General features: G+C 38.1%; 1 non-coding gene across 1 annotated transcript; it reads left to right on the top strand.

The window, feature by feature from the left end:
• Positions 1-17537: 17537 nt before the first annotated feature.
• On the top strand, positions 17538-17645 carry LOC148564832 (small nucleolar RNA R71). The gene has a single exon (XR_015885519.1). It is a non-coding gene; the product is annotated as a small nucleolar RNA R71 (small nucleolar RNA).
• Positions 17646-17861: the final 216 nt, after the last annotated feature.

The raw sequence follows: 17861 nt of genomic DNA on the forward strand, positions 1-17861 counted from the left end.
AGAAAACAAAACACAGACACAGTGAATAGAATAAAAACAAAGAAAGCATACATTCAAACAACAATCATAACAGAGGAAATGCGCAACCAAGTATGATGCATGTCTAGCCCTAGTGCAGGTAATGAGCTCATTTGTCGGTTACATTACCCGCTCCCGACGTTACCCGGAATCCTTTGACCAGGTAAGGCTTCCCTGTTGGCAATACTGCTCGCAAGAGTCCTTTGACTTATGAGGCAAACAACTGCAAGAGTCCTTTGACTTGCATGGCGGAGCTAATTAACTTATATCTGCCCAACACACTCACTGTAAGAGTCCTTTGACTTACAGGAGTATATGCTAGTTGTGTTTTCTCGATACCTCTGTAAGAGTCCTCTGACTTACAGAATAGCATTATAGCTAAGTATCCCAAGAAAGCACTCTCAGTGGTCGTACCACCATCTATCTGACTGCCTTCACGCAGCAGATTATCGCATTATCATCATTCATTATCATTCTCATTATTTATCATCACTTTCACATTCTTATGCAGTACCTCTTTCTTTCTCTGTTCAATCATACTATACAAACTTTATAGCATTTACTTTTACAACATCTCAACTCAAACCATTTCTCTTTATCAGATTACTCTTTTCTCTTTGTCTTTCTACTCTAATATGATTACTCTTTTCTCATTATCTATTTAATCTATTATGGTTATTCTGTTCTCTGTATCTCTTTACTCTGCTCTGGTTACTCTTTTCTCTGTATCCCTTTATTCTTCTTTGGTTACTCTGTTCTCTGTGTTTCTTTACTCTGCTTTGATTTCTCTGCTTAACATATGTATTTAAAGTTTATGTAAATTTTGATATGAATAGTTAGTCAGTTCCAAGTATAGGTTCATTAAGTCTATACTGAAACAATTTAACTTTTCATATAATACCTAACCCTGAGTGCAACTCAAGAACTAACTATGTTGCTCATAGTTCGTTTACTAATCTCTGTCTATTTTTTTGTCATTAAAACTTTATAGACTTTTGTTTGGTGTTTATCTTTTCTTTAACTTTTTATCTTTCATTTATCTTTGCCTCACTAATATGTTCTTACCACTCCCTAAGTGTTTTATGAAGGTAATTATGAGATTCTACGCTTAAAGTTGTCTTTCTAAAGCTTTTACAGAAAACTGCCTTTTCTGCATTATTTTATTATTTTTATTATAATATTATTTTTAATTAAATATTATTATTTAATATTTTATTATTATTTATTATTTTATCATTAATTTTCGAAAATTAACTTACCTTTTACTTTTAACCTCTAAAATTCACTTTTTACCACCCGTAACTTTTAATATTTCTACTTTTACCACCCTAACTTTCAAAAATTACCAAATAACCCCCCAAACACCAAAATATTTACTTCCTTGCCCTTTTATGGATCAAAAAGGTGTTCTTCATTGTTCTTCATCACACTCAAAGTGTTCTTCGTGTTCTTCATAAATTCTTCAGATTCTTTCTCTGTTTTTACCCGTTTTTCAGTCTTTTCAGCAACCGATTTTTATCATAATTCATAATAAATTAGCAGCCACTAAAACCCCATCTTTTCTACATGATTTTAACACAAATTGAACCCCAATTTAAGGGTTAGGGTTTCGTTTTCCAGCAGCCCCAAGAACACAAGTTCATAGCTTGAATTTCATCAAATTTCATCAAAATTTCACCAAATTTTCAACAAGAATCACTCATATAAACAATCAATTTCAAGCACAACCAAACCATATCATAATTACACAACTCAAACACAATCAATCAAGATTAAACTCGTTAAACCCTACCTGGTTTTTCTCCTCCTAATTCGGTTAGACTTTCAGGTGGTCCTTAAGCACTTTTTCCTCCTAAATCACATCAAGAACAACTTTAAATCCAAAAACCCTCAACTAACCAAATCTCACTCAGCATGTTAGGAAGTGATTTCTAACCTTAGACTTGCTGTAAATTCACGTTTCTTGGCCCTCAAGTCAAGTTAAGTATGATTCCTAAGGAAAAACATCAAGAAAACACATGTTTTGCATGGTTTTCCTTGAAAACCAAATTGAAGGGGGAGGGAGACAGCCATCTCACCTTATTTCCAGCCTTGATATGTTATATGGTTATGTAGAGGAAGAAGAGAGGATCATTTTGGTGAAATCGGAGTTTTGATTTGAGTTTTAGTTTAGAAGAAATCAAGCTTTGAAGATTAAGTGTTCATGAAAGTTTCTCTCTTTTCTCTCTTGTTATTTTCGGCCAAAGGGAGTAAATAACCAGCCTTGGAGTATCTTGGGGGTGTAATGTGAGTTGTGATTGGTTGGATTGGAGGTGGGTTAAAATAATATTAAAATATCTCAGGTATATAACTACTAAAACTAGATGTATCGGAACACTTGTAAAAACATCTCTAAAAATTATTTTTTGAGCTACTAGTATAAATGACACTAGTAACATATTTATTATGAGAAGAAAACATGAATAATGAGGCCTTAGCATTGCTAAAGCCATCAGAGAGTGCCGGTGCTAAGCTGCACCAATAAACTGTGAACCCGGTTAAACCAATTTCCTGTTTTTAACTAAAACAGACCAGGTAATCTTATAATATCATTCAAGAAGCTTCTAATACTAATATAATGATAATATTATCCTATTATCTCTCTTCTCTCATGAATCGAGTCCAATTCGTCAAATTGAGACTATTTAGGAAAAACAGAATCAAAACTCTTAACCGATACGGTTCAAAAATTGGGTTTTTCGTGATTGCATTATCGAGTTTGCCTCAGAAGAGGTTCTAGCTTAAGGATGACATAATGACAATGAGGACTGAGATGCTTGATGATATATCAGAGGTGTTCCCTTTACTGATCTTCCAGAGAAATCCGTACTTTCAGAAAAGATCTCACGTACTTTAAAATCAGGGTTATTACATGTTCTAACTAAAGGTCTATACTCTAATAAAGGTTCGATAACTGAATGTTACTAGCTACTTGTGATGTATTTATGTGTGGTTGCTTATAACTGTTTTATCTGTTATCAGTTATGAGTTGATTATCAATGATTCCGTCTATTAATCCAAACGTTTTAAAAAAAAATATACCTCGCAAATTAACTACGCTTTTAACAACGAATCAGGCTCATATGATAAATAATAGATAATAATTACGAAGATAAATTGGTAGCGCTCAGTTTCTGGTATGATCTAGACATATTAAAAATTGGGTCGTTAAAATTTGGTATCAGAGCAGTTCGTTCCCAGTAGAGCCTGGGGAGTGGACTGACTATGCTTAATTGCATACTCTGCTTGTGTGTCTCATGCTGTTAGGGTATCTTTAAGATACATTTGGCATGAGTGTCTATGAGTGCTCATTCTGGGAATGTTCATGCTTAACTTGAGATATTAAGACTGATCACCTTAATATTGATTGTTTGGTGCGGATAAGACCCCAATGACTGTGAATAGGCATGGTTTAATCGAGTTCCGAATGATGAATTCGTGCGAGGCACAACTATTCTTATAGCCGTTATGTTCTCCATGGCTATGGCTATGTGATATTTAGATGCTGTAAAGAACAAACTAATATCTTCGTCAGGATGGCTTGAAGGAAATAGATTGCTTGAAGATGGATTCTGCATGTGGCTGAAATTTTGAGGGCAAAATTTTCTTTTAGGAGGGTAGAATGTAACAACCCTGATTTTCGAGTACGCGAGATCTTTTCTGAAGGCACGGATTTCTCTGGAAGATCAGTAAAGGAAACACCTCTACAGTATCATCAAGCATCTCAATCCTCATTGTCATTATGTCATCCTTAAGCTAGAACTTCTTTGGAGGCAAGCTCGATAACACAATGACGAATAACCTAGTTTTTGAACCGTATCGTTTAGGTGTTTTGTTTCTAGTTTTCGTAAATTGTCTCAGATTGACGAACCGGACTCGATTCATGAGATAAGAGAGATAATAGTATAATATTAGTATTATATTAGTATTAGAAGATTCTTGAATGATATTATAAGGTTACCTGGCCTATTTTAGTTAAAAACAGAAAATCGGTTTAACCGGGTTTACGGTTTACTAGTGCAGCTTAGCACCAGCACTCTCTGATGACTTTAGCAATGCTAAGGCCTCATCATACATGTTCTATTCTCATAATAAATGTGTTACTAGTTTCATTTATGCTAGTAGCTCAGAAAATAATTTTTAGAGATGTTCTTACGAGTGTTCCGATACATCTAGTTTTAGTAGTTGTACACCAGAGATATTTTAATATTATTTTAATCCACCTCCAAGCCAACCAATCACAACTCACCTTACACCCCAAGAACTCCAAGGCTGTCTCATTTCATCATTTTGGCCGAAAATAACAAGAGAGAAAAGAGAGAAACTTTCATGAACACTTAATCTTCAAAGCTTGATTTCTTCTAAACTAAAACTCAAATCAAAACTCCGATTTCACCAAAATGATCCTCTCTTCTTCCTCTACATAACCATGTGACTTATAAAGGCTAGAAATAAGGTGAGATGGCTGTCTCCCTTCCTCTTCAATTCGGTTTTCAAGGAAACATGCTTAAACAAGTATTTTCTTGATGTTCTTCCTTAGATCTCTTGCTTAGCTTGACTTGTGGGCCAAAGATCTTTGATTTCCTGCACGTTTAAGGTGAGGATAACCTTCCTAAGATGCTTCTGAAGTTTGTTTAGTTGATGGTTTAGAGTTTTAAAGTTGTTCTTGATGTGTTTTAGGAGGAAAAAGTGCTTTAACAACACTTCAAAGAGTAATCGGATTTGGAGCAGCAAATCAAGGTAGGATGTCACGAAATTAATCTTGATTATTTGTGTTTAAGTTGTGTGAATGTTGTATGATTTGGCTGTGCTAAAAATTGGTTGCATATATGATTGATTCTTGGTGAAAATTCGGTGAAATTTTGATGAAATTTGATGAAATTCAAGCTTTAAAGTTCATGTTCTTGGGGTAGCTGGAAAAACAAAACCCTAGAGCTTAAATTGAAGTTCAATTTGTGTTGAAATCATGTGGAAAAGATGGGGTTTTAGTGGCTGGAAATTTATTATGAATTTTGGTAAAAATCGGTTGCTGAAAAGACTGAAAAACGGGTAAAAACAGAGGAAGAATCTGAAGAATATACGAAGAACACTTTGAGTGTGGTAAAGAAAATTGAAGAACAACTTTTAGATCTTAGAAAGGGCAAGGAAGTAAATATTTTGGTGTTTGAGGGGTTATTTTGTAATATTTGAAAGTTAGGGTGGTTAAAGTAGAAATATTAAAAGTTATGGGTGGTAAAAAGTAAATTTATAAAGTAAAAGGTTAAAGGAAGGTAATTTTTGAAAATATATTAATAAAATAAAAAATAATAATAAAATATTAAATAATAATATTTAATTAAAAATAATATTTTAATAAAAGTAATAAAATAATACGAAAAAGGCAGTTTTCTGTAAAAGCTTTAGAAAGACAACTTTAAGTGCAGAATCTCATAATTACCTTCATAAAACACTTAGGGAGTGGTAATAACATATTAGTGAGGCAAAGATAAAGAAAAGATTAAAAGTTAAAGAAAAGATAAAAACCAAAGAAAAAGTCTGTAAAATTTTAATAATAGAAAAACAAACAGAGACTAGTGAACGAACTAGGGCAACTTAGTTAGTACCTGAGTTGCGACTAGGGTTAGGTATTATATGAAAAGTTAAACTATTTCAGTATAGACTTCATGAACCTATACTTGGGACAGGCTAACTCTTCATTCCGAAATTTACATAAGCCTTAAAAACAAACGTTAAACAGAGAAATTAGAGCAAAATAAAGTAACACAGAAAACAGAGTAACCAGAGTAAAGTAAAGAGATAAAGAAAAAAGAGTAATAGGGATATAGAGAAAAGAGTAATGAGAGCAGAGAAAATAGATACAGAGAAAAGAGTAATGAGAGCAGAGTAAACAGACAAAGAGAAAATAGTAGTAAAACCCACAGACGGATAATTGGTTAAATACGGGAAGTCGGGAAGCACCCACGAACTGAGTGATCATTGATCTCGGGGAAACCTACAAACTGTTAACTATTTTATATGCGGGAAAAACCCACGAACTGATAATCATTGATTACGGGAATAACCCACGAACTGTTGTATGTTGATCTCGGGTATAACCCACGAACTGAGGATCATGTTTGTTGTTGTATGTTGATCTCGGGGAAACCCACGAACTGAGGATTACTGTTTCCCCTTGTGCATATATTATGCGGTCGGGCTTTACGCCGACTGCCGGTAGTCACGAAGGAGTGGTATTCTTACCACTGACACATATGCACTAAGGACACAAAGGGAAACCATATCTGGGACTTGTTTCTAGGTAATGTCGGGCTGCAGGGTGTAAACCGACACGTGAGCTCATGGCCTGCATAGGACAGACATGCATCATACTTGGTTGTGCATTTCCTCTGTTATGATTATTGAATGAATGTATGCTCTGTTTGTTTGTATTCTATTCTTTGTATTTGTATTTTATTTTCTTGTATTCATTTGTTTGTGTTCTGCTTTCTTTTTCTCTATTTTCTCTATTTATCTGTATCTTCTATTCACTACTTCTCGGTATTTTGCTATTCGTTTGCTAAACAACACGATATTAATGAACATAACTAATAACCCCGACCCTACTAAGAACTCCCCAATTCTTACCCCTTCTCTCTCCCTTCCGTAGTTTGCTGACGACCGTTTGCAAAAAGGATTCCACTCAAGGTAGTCTTCTCAGTATAGGGTGAATATCGTTCTCTGTTTATGTATATACTATGAGACCAGCCAATGTCTACACCCCATTTGTACGTGAACTTTAACCTAAATCCTGTGTACGAGACTCCTGCTGTGTGGCTACTTCATGAGGTACCAGAGAGACGTCCTATGGCAATGTCTGATCGTGCAGAGGAGTAGCAGATGATGTTCTACCATTTGATGGCGTTCCACCAGACTTGAGTTTTGAAGACCTAGAACGTACTTTCCCTCACTTTAGTAGTCTAGAGGGACTAGGTGAGTATAGAGTCTAGGCTAGCCTAGGTGCCAGCTTAGGGACCTCTTGAACAGGTCAGGACCTGGGATGTTGTATGTATGTATATGTATGTAGTTATTATCTAGCTATATCTAGGGGTGTTCTAACAAAAGATCTATACTCTAATAAAGGTTAGATATCTGAATGTTGCTAGCTACTTGTGATGTATTTATGTTTGGTTGCTTATAACTATTTTATCTGTTATCAGTTGTGAGTTGATTATGGATGATTCCGTCTATTAATCCAAACGTTTTAAAAAATATATATATATCTCGCAAATTAACTACGCTTTTAACAACGAATCAGGCTCATATGATAAATAATAGATAATAATTAGGAAGACAAATTGGTAGCACTCAGTTTCTGGTATGATATAGACATATTGAAAATTGGGTCGTTATAGTGGACACTAAAATTGAGGGAGAAAACTGCCCCAAAAAGTTCATAAACGAACATGGTACCAACGGAGTATAACTCGAGCTGGAGAGCTCCAAATGATGCGTTTCCAACGGCCTTGGAAAGTAGAAATTCAGGGCTTTCAAACAATATATAATAGTATGGGGTGGACAACACGTTTGAGCTTCTGAATCTGGCAATGTTCCCAACGTTGGCGCAAACGTTGGAGGTCCAACGTTGCCTCCAACGTTGCACTCCGACACCAGGGACCCTGTCCCCTTCAAAGGAGCATAACCTGAGTTGAAGATGTTCAATTGAGGTGATTCTAGTTGGGTTAGAAAGCTGACATTCAGAGCTTTCCAATCATATATAATCATCTATAGTGGGCATGAAATTTGCAAAGTTGACAAAAGGACAAAGTGACGTCCCAAGGCTTGATTTGCAACATTCAGTTTGGAACTTGAAAATTTGGCATCCACGCGGACGCGTAGGTGACGCGCACGCGTGGATGTGCGAACGTTGGAGGTCCAACGTTACCTCAAACGTTATCCTCCAACATCCACAATAAAATTTCAGAAATGGGAGTTGGGAATTTTGCATGAACGCATACGTGTCAATGACGCGTACGCGTAAACATACTTTTTCAGCCCAACCATGTGCACGCGGTTGACATTTGATGGAAGAAGGGAGCTTTTGGCCATTGGGAGAACTACTCTCTGTATAATTTTACTTTATCTGCACTTTTAGTTTTACTTTGAGAATGTATTTTCCATCTTTGTTTTCCATTTCCAGAGCTATGAACAACTAAACCCCTTTCATTGGGTTAGGGAGCTCTGTTGTAATTTGATGGATCAGTAATAGTTTTCATTATTCTTTTTCTTTCTTTTCTCTTGATCTTACTAGAAAGCTTTCAATCTTCATCCAATTGGGTAGTTGTCTTGGAAAAGAAGCTATTCATACTTGGATCTCTTCGGAACCTTGGAAGAGGAATGAAGAGATCATGCTAGAAATGCTTTCTCATGTTGGACCAAATTGGGGTTTGGATGGATATAGTGACATATAATCCTACCAACATTTTGATTTGAGAATACATGTGGTATAATCAATGATCACACTTCATCTCTTCTCATGAGCAATCAGACCAAGGAATTGGCTATTGATCAAGATTTGAGAGATTGAATTACCAAAGAATTGGAATTCAATCACTTAAGATTGCCAACGAGATCAATGAATACATGGATTGAGGAAGAGATGAAAATGAACTTGATCCGGAGAATACAACATCTTCTGAGCCCAATGAACTCCCCATTTCTGATCTTACCTATTCTTTTTACTTTCTACCATTTACTTTTATGTTCATCTTCCCTATTCCCCATTTAAGATTCTGCAATTTACTTTCCGTCATTTACATTCAGTCTTTTATTTCCAGTAATTACATTTCCTGCCATTTACTTTCCGCCATTTAATTTCCTGCAATTCTCCAATCAAATTATGCTTAGCTCAACTAGAACATTCCTCCAATTAAAGTTGCTTGACCGATCAATCCCTGTGGAATTCAACCTCACTCTATTGTGAGTTTTTACTTGACGACAATTCGGTATACTTGCTTAGGGAAAATTGTTGAGAGACAAGTTTCCGTGCATCAGTGATTGTCATGGGTCACCCCTTCATTCTGACTTAATTGAATTAAGTACGAGAGTATATCTTGGAGAAGAAGTAGGCGTGAATTGAAAGAGAAACAATAATACTTGCATTAATTCATGAAGAACAGCAGAGCTCCACACCTTAATCTATGAGGTGTAGAAACTCTACCGTAGAAAATACATAAGAGAAAATAGTCTAGGCATGGCCGTGTGGCCAGCCTCCAAGTCCAATGATGATAATATCATAATCCTCTAAAACAATAGTAAAAAGTGCTATTTATACTAAACTAGTTACTAAGGATTACAGAAAATGAATAACTAAATGCAGATAGTGCAGAAATCTACTTTCGGCCCACTTGGTGTGTGCTTGGGCTGAGCATTGAAGCTTTCACATGCATAAGCCATTCTTGGAGTTAAACGCCAGCTTGGGTGCCAGTTTGGGCATTTTAGTCCAGTTCTGGTGGCTATTTGGGCGTTTTACTCCAGAAAAGGGTCAATGGTGGGCGTTTGAACGCCAGTTTGGGCCATCAAATCTCTGGCAAAGAATGGACAATTATGTATTGCTAGAAAGCCCAAGATGTCTAACTTCCAACGCAATTGGGAGCGTGCTAATTGGGCTTCTGTAGCTCCAGAAAATCCATTTCGAGGGCAGGAGGGTCAGAATCCAACAGCATCTGCAGTCCTTTTTCAGCCTCTGAATCAGATTTTTGCTCAGGTCCCTCAATTTCAGCCAGAAAATACCTAAAATTATAGAAAAAACACACAAACTCATAGTGAAGTCCAGAAATGTGATTTTTGCATAAAAACTAATAAAGATATAATAAAAAGTAACTAAAACATACTAAAAACTATGTAAAATCAATGCCAAAAAGGGTATAAATTATCCGCTCATCATAACACCAAACTTAAATTGTTGCTTATCCCCAAGCAACTAAAAATAAAATAGGATAAAAAGAAGATAAAATACAATAAATTCCAAAAATATCAATGAAGATTAGTTTCAATTAGATGAGCGGGACTAGTAGCTTTTTGCTTCTGAACAGTTTTGGCATCTCACTTTATCCTTTGAAGTTCATAATGATTGGCATCCATAGGAACTCATAATTCAGATAGTGTTATTGATTCTCCTAGTTCAGTATGTTGATTCTTGAACACAGCTACTTTATGAGTCTTGGCTTTGATCCTAAGTATTTTGTTTTCCAGTATTACCACCGGATACATAAATTCCACAGAAACACAACTGGGTGAACCTTTTCAGATTGTGACTCAGCTTTGCTAGAGTCCCCAGTTAGAGGTGTCCAGAGCTCTTCAGCACACTCTTTTGGTTTTTGATCACGACTATAACTGCTCAGTCTCAAGTTTTTCACTTGACACCTTCACGCCACAAGCACATGGTTAGGGACAGCTTGATTTAGCCGCTTAGGCTAGGGTTTTATTCCTTTGGGCCCTCCTATCCATTAATGCTCAAAGCCTTGGATCCTTTTTTTACCCTTGCCTTTTGGTTTAAAGGGTTATTGGCTTTTTCTGCTTGTTTTTTCTTTTTTCTTTCTTTTTCTTTATTTTTTTGCATTTTTTTCCGCAAGCTTTGTGTTTTATTGCTTTTTCTTGCTTCAATAATTAATTATATGATTTTTCAAATTATCAATAACATTTCTCTTTTTTCATTATTCTTTCAAGAGCCAACAATTTTAACATTCATCAACTTCACTATAAAAAATATGCACTGTTGGTGCGCCAAAAAACATGATGCCAATACCATGGTTCACAACTTCGATTACACTTTGATTATGTAAAATTCATCGCTCTTTCTTTCCCTGGTAATGGCGCCAAAAACATGATGCCAATACCATGGTTCACAACTTCGCACAACTAACCAGCAAGTGCACTGGGTCGTCCAAGTAATACCTTACGTGAGTAAGGGTCAAATCCCACAGAGATTGTTGGTATGAAGCAAGCTGTGGTCACCTTGTAAATCTCAGTCAGGCGGATATAAATTGATAATGGTGTTTTCGAAAATAATTAATAAAATAGGGATAGAAATACTTATGTAAATCATTGGTGAGAATTTCAGATAAGCGAATGGAGATGCTTTCGTTCCTCTGAACCTCTGCTTTCCTGCTATCTTCATCCAATCAGTCTTACTCCTTTCCATGGCTGGCTTTATGTGATACATCACCACTGTCAATGGCTACTTTCGGTCTTCTCTCGGGAAAATGATCCAAATGCCCTGTCACGACACGGCTAATCGTCTGGAGGCATCACCCTTGTCAATGGTTTCATCCTATCCTCTCAGTGAAAATGGTCAACGCACTCTGTCACAGCACGGCTATTCATCTGTCGGTTCTCGATCATGCTGGAATAGGATTTATTATCCTTTTGCGTCTGTCACTACGCCCGGCAATCGTGAGTTTGAAGCTCGTCACAGTCATTCAATCATTGAATCCTACTCGAAATACCACAGACAAGGTTTAGATCTTCTGGATTCTCTTGAATGCCGCCATCATTCTAGCTTACACCACGAAGATTCCGATTAAGAGATCTAAGAGATACTCATTCAGTCGAAGGTAGAACGGAAGTTGTTGTCAGGCACGCGTTCATAGGGAATGATAATGATTGTCACGTTCATCACATTCAGATTGAAGTGCAAATGAATATCTTAGAAGCGAAATAAGAAGAATTGAATAGAAAACAGTAGTACTTTGCATTAATCTTTGAGGAACAGCAGAGCTCCACACCTTAATCTATGGAGTGTAGAAACTCTACCGTTAAAAATACATAAGTGAAAGGTCCAGGCATGGCCGAATGGCCAGCCCCTCTGATCTAAGAATCAGGCATCCAAAGATGATCAAAGGATCAAAAGATAATCCAAAGATGTCTAATACAATAGTAAAAGGTCCTATTTATAATAAACTAGTCACTAGGGTTTACAGAAGTAAGTAATTGATGCATAAATCCACTTCCGGGGCCCACTTGGTGTGTGCTTGGGCTGAGCTTGAGTGTTACACGTGTAGAGGTCATTCCTGTAGTTGAACGCCAGTTTTTGTGCCAGTTTGGGCGTTGAACTCCACTTTGCAGCTTGTTTCTGGCGCTGGACGCCAGAATTGGGCAGAGAGCTGGTGTTGAACGCCAGTTTGCGTCGTCTATTCTTGGCCAAAGTATGGACTGTTATATAATTCTGGAAAGCCCTGGATGTCTACTTTCCAACGCAATTGGAAGCGCGCCATTTAGAGTTCTGTAGCTCTAGAAAATCCACTTTGAGTGCAGGGAGGTCAGAATCCAACAGCATCAGCAGTCCTTCTTCAACCTCTGAATCTGATTTTTGCTCAAGTCCCTCAATTTCAGCCAGAAAATACCTGAAATCACAGAAAAACACACAAACTCATAGTAAAGTCCAGAAATGTGAATTTAACATAAAAACTAATGAAAACATCTCCAAAAGTAACTAGATCCTACTAAAAACATACTAAAAACAATGTCAAAAAGCGTATAAATTATCCGCTCATCACAACACCAAACTTAAATTGTTGCTTGTCCCCAAGTAACTGAAAATAAAGTAGGATAAAAAGAAGAGAATATACTATAAATTCCAAACTATCAATGAAACATGGCTCCAATCATATGAGCGGGACTTATAGCTTTTTGCCTCTTGAATAGTTTTGGCATCTCACTTTATCCATTGAAGTTCAGAATGATTGGCATCTATAGGAACTCAGAGTTAGGATAGTGTTATTGATTCTCCTAGTTCAGTATGATGATTCTTGAACACAGCTTTTTTATGAGTCTTAGCCGTGGCCCTAAGCACTTTGTTTTCCAGTATTACCACCGGATACATAAATGCCACAGACACATAATTGGGTGAACCTTTTCAGATTGTGACTCAGCTTTGCTAAAGTACCCAATTAGAGGTGTCCAGGGTTCTTAAGCACACTCTTTTTTTGCTTTGCACCTTGACTTTAACCGCTCAATCTCAAGTTTTCACTTGACACCTACACGCCACAAGCACATGGTTAGGGACAGCTTGGTTTAGCCGCTTAGACCAGGATTTTATTCCTTTAGGCCCTCCTATCCACTGATGCTCAAAGCCTTGGGATCCTTTTTATTTACCCTTGCCTTTTGGTTTTAAGGGTTATTGGCTTTTTGCTCTTGCCTCTTGGTTTTAAGAGCTTTTGGCTTTTTCTGCTTGCTTTTTCTTTTCCTTTCTATTTTTTTTTTCGCCTATTTTTTTTTCTGCAAGCTTTGTTCTTTGCTGCTTTTTCTTGCTTCAAGAATCATTTTTATGATTTTTCAGATTATCAAATAACATGTCTCCTAGTCATCATTCTTTCAAGAGCCAACATATTTAACATTCTTAAATGACAACTTCAAAAGACATATGCACTGTTCAAGCATTCATTCAGAAAACAAGAAGCATTGTCACCACATCAATATAATTAAGCTAAGTTCAAGGATAAATTCGAAACTCATGTACTTCTTGTTCTTTTGAATTAAAACATTTTTCATTTAAGAGAGGTGATGGATTCATAGGACATTCTTAACTTTAAGACATAGTTACTAACTACTAATGATCATGTAATGAAGACACAAACATAGATAAGCACATAACATAGAAAATGAAAAACAGAAGAAATAAGAACAAGGAATGAATCCACCTTAGTGATGGTGGCGTTTCCTTCTTGAGGAACCAATGATGTCCTTGAGCTCTTCTATGTCTCTTCCTTTTCTTTGTTGCTCCTCCCTCATTGCTTTTTGATCTTCTCTTATTTCATGAAGGATGATGGAGTGCTCTTGATGTTCCACCCTTAGTTGTCCCATATTGGAACTCAATTCTCCTAGGGAGGTGTTGATTTGCTCCCAATAGTTTTGTGGAGGAAAGTGCATTTGAGGCATCTCCGGGATCTCATGGTGATGAGCTTCATACGCCTCTTGAGCTCCATGAATGGGCTCTCTTGCTTGCTCCATCTTTTTCTTAGTGATGGGCTTGTCCTCTTTAATGAGGATATCTCCCTCTATGTCAATCCCAGCCGAATTGCATAGGTGGCAAATGAGGTGAGGAAAGGCTAACCTTGCCATAGTGGAGGACTTGTCAGCCACCTTGTAGAGTTCTTGAGGTATAATCTCATGAACTTCCACCTCTTCTCCAATCATGATGCTATGGATCATGATGGCCCGGTCTATAGTAACTTCAGACCGGTTGCTAGTGGGAATGATTGAGCATTGAATGAACTCCAACCATCCTCTAGCTACAGGCTTGAGGTCCAATCTTCTTAGTTGAACCGGCTTGCCTTTGGAGTCAATCTTCCATTGAGATCCTTCCACACATATGTCCATAAGGACTTGGTCCAACCTTTGATTAAAGTTGACCCTTCTAGTGTAGGGGCGTCCATCTCCTTGCATCATGGGCAAGTTAAACGCCAACCTCACATTCTCCGGACTAAAATCTAAGTATTTCCCCCGAACCATTGTAACATAGTTCTTTGGATCCGGGTTCTTACTTTGATCATGGTTCTTAGTGATCCATGCATTGGCATAGAACTCTTGAAACATTAGGATGCCGACTTGTTGAATGGGATTTGTTAGAACTTCCCAACCTCTTCTTTGAATTTCATGTCAGATCTCCGGATACTCATTTCTTTTGAGTTTGAAAGGGACCTCGGGGATCACCTTCTTCTTGGCCACAACATCATAGAAGTGGTCTTGATGGGCTTTGGAGATGAACCTTTCCATCTCCCATGACTCGGAGGTGGAAGCTTTTGTCTTCCCTTTCCCCTTTCTAGAGGATTCTCCGGTCTTAGGTGCCATCAATGGTAATGGAAAAACAAAAAGCTTATGCTTTTACCACACCAAACTTAGAATATTGCTCGCCCTCGAGCAATAAAAGAAAGAATAGAGGAAGAAGAAGAAGAAAATATGGAGAAGAGGGGTGAAGTGTGTTTCGGCCAAGTAGAGAGGAGAGGGTTGTGTTGTGTGAAAATGAGGAAGAATGGAGGGCTATATATAGGGGAGGGAGGGGGGTTAAGGTTTGGCCATTTAGGGTGGGTTTGGGTGGGAAATTGGTTTTGAATTTTGAAGGTAGATGGAGTTTATGAGGTAGGTTTATGGGGAAGAGTGGATGGATATGAGTGGTGAAGAGGTGATGGGGAAGAGAGATTGAGGTGATTGGTGAAGGGTTTTTGGGGAAGAGAGTTTGGGATTGTGTGAAAGAGAGTGGTGAGGGATGAGAAGAAGTGAGAGGAGGTAGGTGGGGATCCTGTGGGGTCCACAGATCCTGAGATGATCCTGTGGGATCCACAGATCCTGAGATGATCCTGTGGGGTCCACAGATCCTGAGGTGTTCAAGGATTTACAACCTTGCACCAAATTAGGCATGCAAAATGCCCTTGCACGCAACTCTGGGCGTTCAGCGCCAGGTTGGTGCCCATTTTGGGCGTTCAACGCCCATTTGTTTGCCATTTCTGGCGTTGAACGCCAGAACCATGCTTGTTCTGGGCGTTCAGCGCCAGACACTCCCCATTTTGGGCGTTCAGCGCCAGAACCATGCTCTGTTCTGGCGTTGAACGCCAGGCAGGTGCTTCCTCCAGGGTGTGATTTTTCTTCTGCTATTTTTTTATTTTGTTTTCAATTTTTATATTTATTTTATGACTCCACATGATCATGAACCTATAAAGACATATAACTAAGAAAAATATTGTTAGATAAATAAAAATTGGGTTGCCTCCCAATAAGCGCTTCTTTAATGTCAATAGCTTGACAGTGGGCTCACATGGAGCCTCACAGATGTGCAGAGCATTGTTGAGACTCTCCAACACCAAACTTAGAGTTTGGATATGGGAGTTCAACACCAAACTTAGAGTTTGGTTGTGGCCTCCCAAACACAAACTTAGAGTTTGACTGTGGGGGCTTTGTTTGACTCTGCTTTGAGAGAAGCTTTTTTTACTTCCTCTCCATGGATGCAGAGAGAGATCCTTGAGTTGTAAACACAAGGTTGTCCTCATTCAATTGAAGGATTAATTCTCCTCTGTCCACATCAATCATAGCTCTTGCTGTGGCTAGGAAAGGTCTTCCTAGGATGATGGATTCATCCTCTTCCTTTCCAGTATCCAGGACTATGAAATCAGCAGGGATGTAAAGGCCTTCAACATTTACTAACACGTCCTCTACTTGTCCATAAGCCTGTTTTCTTGAATTGTCTGCCATCTCTAATGAGATTTTAGCAGCTTGCACCCCATAGATTCCCAGTTTCTCTATTACAGAGAGGGGCATGAGGTTTATTCCTGAACCAAGGCCACACAGAGCCTTAAAGATCATGGTGCCTATGGTATAAGGTATTATGAACTTTCCAGGATCCTGTCTCTTCTGAGGCAATGTCAATTGATCCAGATCACTTAGTTCATTGATGAACAAGGGAGGTTTATCTTCCCAAGTTTCAATACCAAATAATTTGGCATTCAGCTTCATGATTGCACCAAGAAACTTGGCAGTTTGCTCTTCAGTAATATCCTCATTCTCTTCAGAAGAGGAATACTCATCAAAGCTCATGAATGGCATAAGGAGGTTCAATGGAATCTCTATGGTCTCTAGATGAGCCTCAGAGTCCTTTGGTTCCCCAGAGAGAAGCTCCTTATTGGTCACTGGACGTCCCAGGAGGTCTTCCTCCTTGGGATTCACGTCTTGTCCTTCCCTTACAGGTTTGGCCATGGTGCTTATGTCAATGGCCTTGCACTCTCCTTTTGGATTCTCTTCTGTATTGCTTGGGAGAGTACTAGGAGGGATTTCAGTGATCCTTTTACTCAGCTGGCCCACTTGTGCTTCCAACTTTCTAATGGAAGACCTTGTTTCATTCATGAAACTCACAGTGGTCTTAGATAGATCAGAGACTAAGTTTGCTAAGCTAGATGGATTCTACTCAAAATTCTCTGTCTGTTGCTGAGTGGATGATGGAAAAGGCTTGCTATTGCTAAACCTGTTTCTTCCACCATTATTAAAGCCTTGTTGAGGCTTTTGATCCTTCCATGAGAAATTTGGATGATTTCTCCATGATGAGTTATAGGTGTTTCCATAAGGTTCACCTAAGTAATTCACCTCTGCTATTGCAGGGTTCTCAGGATCATAAGCTTCTTCTTCAGAAGATGCCTCTTGAGTATTGTTGGATGCAGCTTGCATTCTATTCAGACTCTGAGAAATCATATTGACTTGCTGAGTCAATATTTTGTTCTGAGCCAATATGGCATTCAGAGTATCAACTTCAAGGACTCCCTTCTTCATAGGCGTCCCATTACTCACAGATTCCTCTCAGAAGTGTACATGAACTGGTTATTAGCAACCATGTCAATGAGTTCTTGAGCTTCTGCAGGCGTTTTCTTTAGGTGAATGGATCCACCTGCAGAAGTATCCAATGACATCTTTGATAGCTCAGATAAACCATCATAGAATATATCCAGGATGGTCCATTCTGAAAGCATGTCAGAAGGACACTTTTTGGTCAGTCCTTTGTATCTCTCCCAAGCTTCATAGAGGGATTCACCTTCTTTTTGTCTGAAGGTTTGAACATCCACTCTAAGCTTGCTCAGCTTTTGAGGAGGAAAGAACTTGGCTAAGAAAGCCTTGACCAGCTTATCCCAAGAGTTCAGGCTATCCTTAGGTTGAGAGTCCAACCATACTCTAGCTCTGTCTCTTACAGCAAAAGGGAAAAGCATGAGCCTGTAGACTTCAGGATCTACTCCATTAGTCTTAACAATATCACATATCTACAAGAATTCAGTTAAGAACTGAAAAGGATC

Source organism: Arachis ipaensis, chromosome B5 (assembly GCF_059453495.1).
Source record: "Arachis ipaensis isolate K30076 ecotype BB chromosome B5, ASM5945349v1, whole genome shotgun sequence".
Classification (NCBI taxonomy): domain Eukaryota; kingdom Viridiplantae; phylum Streptophyta; class Magnoliopsida; order Fabales; family Fabaceae; genus Arachis; species Arachis ipaensis.